This window comes from Neovison vison, chromosome 2 (genome assembly GCF_020171115.1).
Source record: "Neovison vison isolate M4711 chromosome 2, ASM_NN_V1, whole genome shotgun sequence".
Classification (NCBI taxonomy): domain Eukaryota; kingdom Metazoa; phylum Chordata; class Mammalia; order Carnivora; family Mustelidae; genus Neogale; species Neogale vison.
The window spans coordinates 93,865,216-93,875,045 of record NC_058092.1 but is presented as its reverse complement, the minus strand read 5'-3'; the positions used below and the strand labels follow the sequence as shown (position 1 = coordinate 93,875,045).

General features: G+C 42.0%; 1 protein-coding gene across 6 annotated transcripts in view; it reads left to right on the top strand.

The window, feature by feature from the left end:
- Window positions 1-9,830, top strand: part of WDR47 (WD repeat domain 47) — a 62,687-nt gene continuing 52,857 nt past the window's right edge. For 3 of the 6 annotated variants that reach the window (XM_044238822.1, XM_044238819.1, XM_044238821.1), the window contains exon 1: window positions 102-146. The gene's annotated coding sequence lies outside the window, so the exon portion shown is untranslated. Of the gene's footprint in view, window positions 147-9,830 lie in introns of all 6 variants that reach the window. The other 3 variants (XM_044238824.1, XM_044238823.1, XM_044238818.1) reach the window with 2 other exon arrangements.

Below are 9,830 nucleotides of genomic sequence, written 5' to 3'. Positions count from 1 at the left end.
GGGAGGACCGACGCCAAGCACAGACACAGACCTCCGCCCTCGCGCTCCAGTCCCAGCCCAGAGCCGGCCGCGTCGGGGCCGCGTCCGCCGGCCTCTTAGTCGCTTTCTCCCCAGCCCCTTCTCTGGACTGGTCCGGGAACCCTCAGGTGAGTGACTCCGGATGGCGGAGGCGGGGTCGGCCGCGCAGCACCTCCAGTTGCCATGGTCACCGGTCGCCACCTGTCACCGTCTGACGGGGTCCCGACCCAGGCAGCCCTTGGCCTCTAGGGTGGCGTTTGCGGCCCGGGAGAAGGGTCTCGGGTAGGGTTCGGTGGCGCAAGGGACCGGGGTCGTGGGTGAGGGCCAGGGAACTGCCGGCCCCAGTTTGGAGGCCGCCGCTCCTGAACCACACCTTCCCCTGTCTGCCAGCCGGGCTCTGGGGCAGAGCGACGCCCCTCGCCCTGGTGCTTGTCGGCCCCCGAGCGAGGAGCGAGCGCAGGGTGGGTGTCCACCTCGCTGCTGCTGAGAGGCGGGAGGGGAGCTGGCCGCGCGGATTCTTCCTTCCTCGGCCCACTGCGGGGCCAGGACGAGAACTGAGGGGAGCGCTTGCGTCCCTGTCTGGGCACGCCTTGGCCGGGAGGAGAGGAGGAAGCTCGGGACTGGGAGCCGAGCCTCGGCGTGGGGCAGCTCCGCGGGGCCGTATTTGGCCTTATCTTACGTCAGTGGTCTGTGGGAGCAGCCTTTGAGGGGTCTGGGCAGGGGGCGGGGAGAGGGGTAGCGACTGGGTTTGGAACCCGGCTTTGCTGGGGCGGGGGTAGCGCCTGCGTAGAAGACGCGGGAGGCTGTAGAAGTCGTAGGGTTCAGCGGGTCGCGTGTATTGGGGAGAAAGAGATTGGGGCTCAAGCTCTGGGGCGAGTCTTTGGGCATAAGGGGCGAGAGCAGGAGGAGGCAGGGACAGCACTGACCAGCGTTTGATTGTTTTCTTCTCTAAACCCAGACGTGCAGTCTGTAACCACGCATGGTATCTGAGCGGAGCGTTTTTGGCAACTTGGTTCTCTGCATAATGAAAGGAGAAGTCTTTGTTCCACCCAGATTCATAGGTTGTGATCTAACACTTATTTCCCTCCCTTTGTTGTAGACTTCATAGAATGCATCAAGATGCATCAAGAAGTTAATGGCACAGAAATTAACATGTAGGCTTTAAATATGCTACAAATCTTTTTTTTTTCCCACAGTAAATTCAAGTAAAAAAAATTTTTTTTGTTTCCAGTATTGGCATGAGTTGTATTGAATTTTTACTAGAGAGGAGAAACGCCTAAGAACCCATTTTCCTTTATATGTCATATTCTGGAGGTCTCATTTAGGAGGAGGATGTAATGAACAATTTTACGTTAGGTTTTAGGGGGTAGATTGCTTCCACACGGGAAAAAAAATTATTATACAGTGAGGGAAAGGACAAGTAATTAAACCACTAACAGTATATTGTCAGGTAAAATAAAAAAGACAAAACACTCGAACTTCGATGTCAGTAGAAATGTGTAATTTTTTTGAGAAGGGATTTTAACATTTTTATCTCTCCCTCCTACTTCCCAATTCTTTTCTTTCTTTCTTTTTTTTTTTTTTAAAGCCAGTATGAGGAATATATCATAAGAGAACAGGGGTGTTATCCTAAGTTCTTAGTTACATAATTGTCCTCAGTCTCTTTTTCTGTTTGTGAATTTATCAGTTACTGAATGGACAGCATGTGATAAGGTTAATATATATATATATATATATATATATATACACACACACACACACACACACACACACACACACACATAGCAGTTTGAGAAACACTTCAAAATAAGTATGAAGAGATGCAGTTTTCCTTAGTGGATCAGTAAACTGGAAATCAGATTGCCCGGATTTAAGTTTCATTTTACTATTGATTACAATATACTTTGCTCTTGATTACATTACTACTCATCCTACTGTAGAGTCAATATTTAATCTGTAAAGTGGTAATAATACCTACTATTATTTTAGTCTGCAATGGGCTCTTAAGTTGAACAGAATAATCTATTTGAAAGTGTTTTGGAAAAAATTTAAGGGATCTGTTTATTACCTTTTTTTTTTTTTTTTTAAATATTCTTATTTATTCATTTGACAGAGAAAGCACAAATAGGCAGAATGGCAGGGAGAGGGAGAAGCAGGCTCCTGGTTGAGCAGGGAGCCCAGCTCTGGGCTCAATCCCATGACCTAAGCCAAAGTCAGCTGCTTAACCAACTGAGCTACCCAGGTGCCCCTGTTGATTACCTTTTAATAGAATAGAGTATTGGCATGACCCATTTAGTATTTTGAGGTCCAGAACCTTATTTTTTTTTAAGATTTTTTATTTATTCATTTGACAGACAGATCACAAGCATGCAGAGAGGCAGGCAGAGAGAGGGGGCAGGGAAGCAGGCTCGCTGCTGAGCAGATTTGCTGGGGGTGGGGGGAGGCGCACAATCCCAGGACCCTGGGATCATGACCCCAGCGGAAGGCAGAGGCTTTAACCCACTGAGCCACCCAGGTGTCCCTGGCATAGAGCCTTCTTAAGATTCTCTCTCTCCCTCTGCCCCCCCCTTAAAAAAACAAAAAGAAAAGCAAAATCTTTCTACTTGCGAGAAAATTATTGGGAGTCCTGTACTGTCTATTACTGTGTAATAAATTACCTTTTCCAAAACATATTGGCTTAAAACAACAAATAGTTTATCTCACTGCTTCTGAGGGTCAGGAACCTGGGGCACAGCCCTACTGAGTACCTCTGATTTAAGGTCTTTCTTAAGGTTGCAGTCAAGCTGCAGTAAGGGGCTGTGATCTCGTCTGAAGATACAAATCAGGGATGATCTCCATCCAAATTCAGTGACTTGGGCCTTTGTTCCTGTGGGCTGTTGGACTGAGGGCTTCCATTCCTCCTGGCAGTTGAGTGGTTCTTTGCCACTTGGATCTTTCCATAAGGTTGCTTCATGACATGGCAGCTGGCTTCCTCCAGTGTGAGAGTCTGAGAGAATACACGCCAACACTCAGGACTCACACTGTCATCTCTTTACAGAGCTTGAAAGTGACATCTCAACACTTCCGCTGTGCTTCTGTGTAGATGTGAGTCGCTAAATCCAACCCATATGTAAGGGCCAGTGAGTACAAAAGGTTATAAACACTATTAGGGTCACTGGTGACCATCTTAGAGGCTACCTGCCACAGGTGCCTTGTAGGGGGTATATAAAAATTTTCTGTCATTGGAGGCATTTATGTATAGGTTGGCAGACCATCTGTTAGAGGTAAGTATTTGAATATTCTGTATTAAATAGCGTGGACTAATGTACCTTCTGCTTCAGTTCTGTGATAAATATATAAAACTAAGAAAGTAGAAAAGTTAAGGATAGAAAACTTTAATAGGTAATTATATAGGATATATTTTTTTGTACTTAATTTAGTAGTTAATGCTTGTATAATTTTGGCATTTTTGGTACATTTTTAAGTTTTTGTGGCTCTTGGTTTAGTACATTTCCTTATATGTTTCTGAATGTTGACCTACTGACTTAAAGCCATTTTTTTTTTAAAGATTTTATTTATTTATTTGACAGAGAGAGATCACAAGCAGGCAGAGAGGCAGGCAGAGAGAGAGGAGGAAGCAGGCTCCCCGCTGAGCAGAGAGCCCAATGCGGGACTCGATCCCAGGACCCCGAGATCATGACCTGAGCCGAAGGCAGAGGCTTAACCCACTGAGCCACCCAGGCGCCCCTTAAAGCCATTTTTAAAGATAGTTCGATTTTTGAAGTATACACAAATACCTCAAGTTCTGCTTTTTCCCTTTGAAAATAATAGAGTATGTGTGGGAATAAAACATGAAGGACACTTTTAATCTATTTTACAAAGCAAACTTTTTACCTTGGTTTTAGGTGTGATAGAAAACTATGCTGGAGGCCTCATTATATAATAAAAGGTCAAATTGTTTCTTAGATAAAACGTCCTTTTTATCGTAAAATAAAACACACAAAAATAAAGAATACTGTATGAAATTATGAGTATTTTACTTTGACCTTAGTTGATATAGCATTAATTTGTGCTTAGAGTTTAGAATTAATTTTTATTACAAATATTAAGATTGTAAACTTTCTACATTTCTTACATCTTTATGGGTTGAAACTCTGCTTAATATACATTTGAATTTTCACTATGAGCTGCTGTGATGATTTAAGGAATAAAAATGTTTTAAAATCCTGAATTCTTCTTATGATTAACACCTAAAGCTTTTGGCTGGAAGTCAGGAGACTTGGAGTTTAGCTCTGTCTAATGTCAAATAATAATCATATAATCAAGTGATGGCACTGTTGCTCAGTAGTAAGTGGGGTTCCCATTTTGAATTGTTTTAAGGAATGGACTTGTTTTGGTCTGTCCATACTTTAGCTGCCAGGTTTCTTTTGAGATCAGTGACACATTCTGTGAGTTTTCTGACTGGAAGCTGTTCAGTCTGAGACCAGAAAACACAGCAAAGATCTGACAGGTCTTAAAGAGATCTACTGAACCATATTTTAAGCAAGTGAGCTATAAGTTTATTATTTAAGAATAAAAATCATTCTCTAACATTTTGTTTTTCTTTTTTTTTTTAAGATTTTATTTATCTGACAGACAGAGATCACAAGTAGGCAGAGAAGCAGGCAGAGAGAGAGAGGAGGAAGCAGGCTCCCCGCTGAGCAGAGAGCCCGATGTGGGGCTCGATCTCAGGACCCTGTGATCATGACCTGAGCTGAAGGCAGAGGCCCCTACCCACTGAGCCACCCAGGCGCCCCTAAACATTTTGTTTTTCAATCTAAAATTCTTACTGCCTTAGGGGCACCTGGGTGGCTTAGTTGGTTAAGCACTAAGCTAAGGGTTGGTTGTAAGATCAAGCCATGCTGGGCATGGAGCCTGCTTAAGATTCTCCTCCTCCTTCCCCTCTCCATCTGCCCCAACCCGCCTCTTGCCACCCTCTCTCTTGCAGATACTATCTTTCTACAAAATAAATAAATAAATAAATAAAATTCTTATGCCTTAAATCAATGCCAATTTTGCTTTTAGTTGTGGTCTAAAAACTGAATTATGATTAGTAGTAAAGCATTTGTTGAAACACTTAAATTTATTTAGATTTATCTAGATTTCCTCATATTTGGTGTGGTTTTCATGGATACTTTATTTATTTATATATTTATTTATTTATTAGATTTTTTTTATTTGACAGAGAGAGACATAGCAAGAGAGGGAATACAAGCAGAGGAAGTGGGAGAGGGAGAAGCAGGCTTCCTGCTGAGTAGGGAGCCAGATGTGGGGGACTCAATCCCAGGACCCTGGGATCATGACCTGAGCTGAAGGCAGATGCTTAACAACTGAACCACCGAGGCGCCCCTATTTTTTTTTATTTTTTAAAGATTTTATTTCTCAGAGGGTACGAGTGCAAGCAGAGGGAGGAGCAGGGTTCCTGCTGAGCAGGGAGCCTAGTGCCAGACTCTATCCCAGGACCCTGGGATCATGACTTGAGCCAAAGGCAGATGTTTAACCCACTGAGACACCCAGTGTCCCTTCATGGATACTTTAAAAATTGAAGTCCTTTTTAAGCTTGAATGTTAAACTCCAAAGTTCTTAGATCTAATTTTTCTTTTTCTTTTTTTCTTTCCTTCCTTCTTTCCTTCTTTCCTTTTGCTTCCCTTCTTATCAGTTTCAGTACTGCTTATTTTTTTGATGGTGGTATTCATTTAGATAATTTTAAACATAACTTTAAACTTAAGTGGGGCTTATTAAATAAGGGTTAAGTATATTAGACCTGGGCGCCTGGGTGGCTCAGTGGGTTAAGCCTCTGCCTTCGGCTCAGGTCATGATCTCAGGGTCCTGGGATCAAGCCCCACATCGGGCTCTCTGCTCAGCAAGGAGCCTGCTTCTCCCTCCCCCCGCCCAAGTATATTAGACATGGAGAGATTTTTTTAAAAATGAAAAGTAGTATTTACTTTTATTTTATTTTTTATTGTTATTTATTTATTTGAGAAAGAGAATGACAGGGGAAAAGTCAGAGGGAGAAGCAGGCTCCACGCTGAGCAGGTACTCCGATGCAGGATTTGATACCAGGACTCCAGGATCATGACTTGAGCCAAAGCCAGTCATCCAACCAACTAAGCCACCCAGGCACCCTCTACTTTTAGTTTCTTACACAGTTGAGCTAATACTTTTTGTCTCTCTTACTAAAAGTACATGTAGGAAATTTGGGTAAATTGGAAGGGGAGGTGAACCATGAGAGACTATGGACTCTGAAAAACAATCTGAGGGGTTTGAAGTGGCGGGGGTGGGTGGGAGGTTGGGGTACCAGGTGGTGGGTATTGTAGAGGGCATGGCTTGCATGGAGCACTGGGTGTGGTGAAGAAATAATGAATAATGTTTTCTGAAAATAAATAAATTGAGAAAAAAAAGTACATGTTTAAAAGTCTGATTAGATTGTTATTAATGCAGACTTCTATTTATCTACCCTATTAACATTGTTTAATAGGAAAATAATGTGAAAGATCATAAAACTAGGGTCCTCTGTTGGAATAATTTTTCTTAAAGATTTTATTTATTTATTTGTCAGAGAGAGAAAGAGAGTGAGCACAAGCAGGGAGAGAAGCAGGCAGAGGGAAAAGCAGGCTCCCTCCTGAGTAAGAAGCCTGGGATCATGACCTGAGCTGAAGGCAGATGCTTAACCAACTGAGTCACCCAGGCATACTTGTTGGAATAATTTTTTTTTTAAATTAAGATTTTTATTTATTTGTCAGAGAGAGGGAGAAGAGCGAGCACAGGCAGACAGAATGGCAGGCAGAGGCAGAGGGAGAAGCAGGCTCCCTGCTGAGCAAGGAGCCCGATGTGGGACTCGATCCCAGGACGCTGGGATCATGACCTGAGCCAAAGGCAGCCGCTTAACCAACTGAGCCACCCAGGCGTCCCTGTTGGAATAATTTTTAAAGATTATTTCAGTACTATGAAGCTTTTTTCATTTTGCATATTTAGATGACTCTTTCCATTTCATAACTTTCCTTATCTTTGCCCTTCACTTTCTTGGGAATTAGTGTGATATAGCAGAAAGAGCTGCAGAATCTCACAGATTGTTTCCAATCTTGCCCAAAGGTATAACCTTTGGCTACTGTATTTCCTTCGTTTCCTTTTCCTACTCTTTTTCCTTTTCTTCCTCTTTCTCTCTCTTTGCTTGTCCTCTTTGTATCTGTATTTATGTCAGGGGCGCCTGGGTGGCTCAGTGGGTTAAGCCGCTGCCTTCGGCTCAGGTCATGATCTCAGGGTCCTGGGATCAAGTCCCGCGTTGGGCTCTCTGCTCGGCAGGGAGCCTGCTTCCTCCTCTCTCTCTCTCTCTCTCTGCCTGCTTCTCTGCCTACTTGTGATCTCTCTCTGTCAAAAAAATAAATAAATCTTAAAAAAAAATTCTAATTTTCATTGCTACAAAGCTTAGGATATTATTGGGGAGAGGGAGACAATTTCTTGTCTGGCTACCAAGATTATATATCTATCTATCTATATACATAGTTACATATGTATATATATATATATATATATGCTAGATTAACCATGTATAGATTATTAAATAAATACTGCCTTCTCTTGTTTTGCTATCCTGTTAAATAGGTTAAATAGGTGCCCTCTGGTACTTTTTATTTATTTATTACATATTTTATTTATTTATTTGTCAGAGACAGCACAAGCCAGAGGGAGAGGCAGGCAGAGCCTCCCATGCATCCCACCTTCTGGTACTTTTTATGGTGTCAACATGGATACCAGGATGTATGTCCTGATGCACTTTTGAAAGAAGTACTTAGTAACTTGTGAAATACATGTTGAGTCTTAATGTAAATACCGGGTTAGGTTTTTTTTTTAAGTTTATTTAATCTCTGCACTCAATATAGATGTAGGGCTTGAACTCACAACCCTGAGATCAAGGGTTGCATGCTTTTTCTGACTCAGCCAGCCAGGTCCCCCAGATCCTGGGTTAATTTCTTTTTTTAAAAAGATTTTTTTAATTTATTTGACAGAGAGATCACAAGTAGGCAGAGAGGCAGAGAGAGGGCAAAGCAGGCTCCCTGCTGAGCAGAGAGCCCGATGTGGGGCTCGATCCCAGGACCCTGGGATTATGACCCGAGCTGAAGGCAGAGGCTTAACCCACTGAGCCACCCATGTGCCCCACTGGGTTAATTTCTTAAACTTACAAAGCCAAGGGTCTTCGTCTGTCAAGTAGGAATGAAACTGCCTATCTCATAAGATTGTTATAAGGATCACTTAAACAATATGAGTAAAGATCTTAGAATAATACCCAGTAGTTTTTGCACTGTAAACATAGCAGTTAATCTTATCTTTGGGACTGTATTCCAGTTGGCAGGTTGATGTAGAAGAGAACCTTCAGATCTAATCTTGTAATTTTTCAGTTTTCTTTTTAAAATTAAAAAATTGTATTCATGGGGTGCCTGGGTGGCTCAGTGGGTTAAAGCCTCTGCCTTCGGCTCAGGTCATGATCTCAGGGTCCTGGGATCGAGCCCCGCATCCGGCTCTCTGCTTAGCGGGGAGCCTGCTTCCTCCTCTCTCTCTGCCTGCCTCTCTGCCTACTTGTGATCTCTGTCAAATAAATTAATAAAGTCTTTGTAAAAAAAATTGTATTCATACAAGAAATGTGTGTGTAAACATACAAGTGATACATGAATGTTTGTGAAGCATTCTGTTAATACAAATGATAAAGAGTAAAACAGTCTCCCTTCAGCCCCTTACTCTTCCCAATTTTATGCCTTGCATCCAGTACCATTCCTGTCCTCAGAGGTAACCTTTCTTAACAGTCATATGTGTCCCATTAGACCTTTCTTTGTTACTTATTTAGACATGGATATCATATCTTCTCTTTAAAAAAAATTAAGTGAACGTATTTATATTGATCCATTTAGCAAATATTTATTGATAGTTATATTGTTCTGTGATGTGCTTTTGCATTGTGAGGATGCATTTGTATTCTATATTAATGAATTTACCATAATTTAACAGTTCTATTGATGGGAGCTCAGTTCATTTCTAATTTTTCTCTATTACAAGCAGATATTCAAGGAGCATCATTGTATATATGCCTTTGTGTATATTTGCAAGTACTTTTTAAGGATAGGTGTCTAGAAGTAGAATTGGAATTGGTAAATCAGAGTATAAACATTTAAAATTTTCATAGGTAGAAAACAAGTAAAATTTTCATAGGTAGAAATTTCATGCTGTCATGCTCTCTTTCAAAAAGTTTGTCCCAATTTATATCCTTTTTAAAAAATTTTATTTATTTATATGAGAGAGGGAGAATGAGCATGAGTGGGGTGAGGGGCAGAGGGAGAAGCAGACTCCTCGCTGAGCAGGGTGCTCAACTTGGGTGCCTAACATGGGGCTTGATCTCAAGACTCCGGAATCCTGACCTCATGACCACCAGCCGCAACTGAGCCACCCAGGTGCCCCCAATTTACATTATTTTTTTTATTAATTGCTTTTATTAACATATAATGTATTATTTGCCCCAGGGGTCTGTGAATTGTCAGGCTTACACACTTCACAGCACTCACCATAACACATACCCTCCTCAATGTCCATAACCCAACCACCCTCTCCATACCCCCCACCCCCCGCCAATTTATGTTCTTAACGCAATATGTGAAAGGACATTTACTCATGCTCTTGCCAACACTAGATATCAGGTCTTTTTTGCAAAACCAGTAGGCCATAAATGGTATCTTATTTTAATATCACTTGTGACGTTGAACTTCTTTTCATAAATTTATTGGTCTTTTATAGTTCTGTGAATTGTC